The following is a 3,829-nucleotide window of genomic DNA, read 5'->3' on the forward strand; positions in this document are numbered from 1 at the left end:
GTACCGATACGGTCGTTGTGGCAGTAATTAGAGTACATTCGGAGTCCGGGTCAAAAACCGTCTCCATTTCCTGATAACTGTTAAATCCCGAGTCAGAATGTTCTTGAATGTTCAGGATATTTCTATTCCATATTTCATAAATTTTATCTTTTGGCAAATAATATCCCGTAATATTCATATAAGATATTAAGGAAGTCGAATTATTTCCGTCCTACCATAACTCAAACGCGGAAATCTTTCTTCAAATAGAGGAAACCTCCTGGGGAACAGACGCAGCAGGCGCTGCGCCTCTTCCAAGAGACGCAGTGGCTGCTGCGCCTCTTCCCAGGCCCTTTTCTGCATGTTTCACGTATCTTTTGCATATCTTTCCGATATTCACTTCCAAAGAGTCTCTGAAACCCTAGTTCCTTCACGTGATTAGTATAAATAGGAGCCTTCGTTCCTCATATTTCTCACGCGAGTGTCCGCCCTTCTCTTCTCCCTTTGCATTCTAGACTTTGTTCTTACTTTTGGCGTCTACGTGCTTGAACTTTCGACCACGTAAGCTCGGATCTTTCCGGGTACCAGCCTCTCCGTTGCATGACCGACCAATTTGACCAACTACACTCAATCAATTTAATTAATTAATCGTTTTCCTCTTACGAGGGCACTTTCTTTGCATTCGCGTCGAGCATTCACTAATCGATATCTTAGTTCTTCTCGTTTCGTCAACATGTAAGTCTGAGGGTGTATAATCTTTATTTATTTATTGTATTTTACTTTTCGTATCATCAATTGTAAGATTTATGTCGAAAATACCGTTAAACTCGATTTCTAAAACCTTTTGTTAAAACCTGTTTTTGCGGATTTCCAGTAGATAACAGTCGAGAAAGGACGCAGCAACTGCTGCGCCTCTTCGAAGGAGCGCGATTCTGCTGCGCCTCTTCGTGAGGCCGCGCAGCTTCCTCGCTTCCTTTCTTCTTCGTTTGTCCTCTGTAATCCGTGTTCAAAATCTTTCTTTTGCTTGCTTCGTCTGTTAATTCTTCGTCTTAATGTCATAATAATTCACATGTATATTATTCATCGTCATGTTCATGTTTAATTTGTCATAAATCCGACTTAAATCCCTAATAATCCAATATTTGCGGGTTTTCGTCATTAAGTTCAATCCGGGTTGTAGGGATTCAATTTGTTCATATTGAGTTCCTGAAATTCGTCTTTGATATAGTTTTCATCTGTTCATTCACATGTTCGTCATTAATTTGTCATTAATTCATCATGTTTAGTTTGTTTCATTCACCGATGTCACTAATTAATCATTCAACCTTGTAATTAATCCGTTTAATTCCGTCTCGTTCATTTTCAACTGTTTTTATGACCTATTCATGTGTTAAATAACCTATTAATCACTTTCATCCGAGTAAATAATTAAATTAATCCTTTAAATCACCAATCGACATTAACGGCTTGCAATCACGGCTTCACAGCCAGAACTGAGCCAAGGAACAGACGCAGCGTCTGCTGCGCCTATTCCAAAGGACGCAGCTCTGCTGCGCCTGTTCCTGGTTGAGTTCTGTCCCTGAACTCCGTTTCTGCCTTGACCTAGTTTAATTAGTTTACGTATTAACTAGCTACTAACCGTAATATCACTTCTGTTCTGTTCGTATTTAATTCTTTTTCTCAAATCATCCATTTTAAAGGTATTTTCGACATAAATCCCCTATTCCAATGTAATTAATGTAATTTTCATTATTGTAATTTATATTTATTGTATTTCTTTTATCATTTGTATGTTTTCACATGTAAATGAGCATTAAATCCTACTTCGACCCAATTGCTTGCTAATTTACGTGTCAACCGACTTAGTATTAATTCTCACATGCTAGGATTAAAACTTGGATGTTGCATTGCATGCATATAGCCGACGATATATCAAGTATGAATAACTTCCCTAATCATTACTAGAGGCCGCTATCGAGGCGGGCGGGATTAGGTGTTCGATCAAAAGAGCTTCCTAATACGTACCCTCACCCCTTACTCCAGATCTCCGTGAGCACCCGTGTTCATTGGCATCCACGAGAGTCATTCTAGACATAGAATGCTAAGGGTAACGATTGCTTAGTGTTCATGTCACTACTTTGTGTCTTGACATGACACGAGGTACTCGAACGGTTCCAATTTCCCATAAAAATTGGTGGCGACTCCATACAAAATGCAAACGCTTGTTTCGTTCTCACCAAGCGCCCCCGTGGGCGGCCCGCTGTCCACAAAATCATATTTAACAAATTGACTAGTAATTTAAAATTACTTTCTCATAAAATGGTCATTTAATTACTAGTTAGTATAATTTACAACATCTTGTAATTATAACTAACTTATCATTCTCATCTCGCGTGTTTCGCAAACACCGATTAATATTTTAGTAATATAACTTCTGAAATTACTAAATAAAATCTCATTTAATCACATTATAATAAGATGTCATTTTCTCTCTTATTATAATAATTTGTTCAATTTTAAGGAATTAATTAATCTGTATCGACATACAATTAATTAACCTTTTCAATTAAGGGAATCGTCCTTTAGGTGTGACCTCAAGGGATCAACTGATCACCACCGTCGCACGACAGTAATGTCAAACACTAGCCAGCCAATCATTACTGATATGTGTGGACCAGTTGACTATATATGTAATGTATCATCCCTTTCGTATTCTTGGTATGAGATTTAAATATGTGATCAATATGATCGACAATTGTGATCGCATTATTGTCGGGGACACTTACTCCAACAATAAGACCCATCGAATTTGGTCTTGAGTTACACCGGTTTGAGAAATCGCATCACAATAGTCGCAAAAAGTCTCCATGTGAGAGTGAGGGTCTTCACTAGGCATCCCCCCAAATTGGCTTCTTTCGACTAATTGGATAAATGTGGATTTGGCAATGAAATTTCCGGTTAAGTGTTGTGTTGTGGGAGTACCATTGGGTAGGTTCTCCTCGGTTTGTACGGAATGTGATGAAAATTTAGGCATTGTGGGTTGATTTTGTGTTGGATTTTGTGTTGGGTTCTCCTCACCTTCTCTTGCAAAAGGGTTGATGAACTCAATAGTGTTTGGTTGAATATCTACAACCTCACCAATACCTCTCAAAGTTCTCCTAGCAAGTCTTCTATTGTTTGTCAAAGTCCTTTCAATTTTTTGATCAAAGGGTAACAAGTTACCTTGTGATCTTCTAGACATATCAAACAACTCGAAAATAATTAGAACAAACCTTGAGGAGTTTTACTTCCCCAAGGCAAAGAAAGACACAACTAATAACAATTTAAGAAAATCTAAATCAAGTTAACATCGTCCCCGGCAACGGCGCCATTTTTGGTCGGTACCTCTTGTGAGGGTTTAGTTTTCGGTACTTGTCGTTAGGAGCACCTAGACCAAAACACAATTTATAACTCCACAAACATCTCTACAATTAGTAAAGAGGCAAGTAAAGGTCAGATCCCAAGGGACGGGAATTGAGGTGAGATTTTCAATTGCAACTAGTAGTGTCTAAGGGTGTCACAATTTGGGGTTTGAAGTAGAAGATCACTAAACGAAATAGCAATAAAAGTAAAAAAGCAAGATGATTAAAAAGGGATGTAAACAATTGATAAAAGGCACTAGGGTGTCATGGGGTCATAGGGGATTCATGGGAATTGATCATACAAACATATTCTCAAATTATAAGCAAGCAATTATTGTTGTGATGGATCGAGTTGGTTTATATCTTAAAATCCTAGGAAAGTTTGGGTCCCAGAGCCGAATCGATTAGATTGTACAACACCTAGAAGTCGACTTAATATTCCCTACTCA

This window comes from Silene latifolia, chromosome X (assembly GCF_048544455.1).
Source record: "Silene latifolia isolate original U9 population chromosome X, ASM4854445v1, whole genome shotgun sequence".
Lineage (NCBI taxonomy): Eukaryota > Viridiplantae > Streptophyta > Magnoliopsida > Caryophyllales > Caryophyllaceae > Silene > Silene latifolia.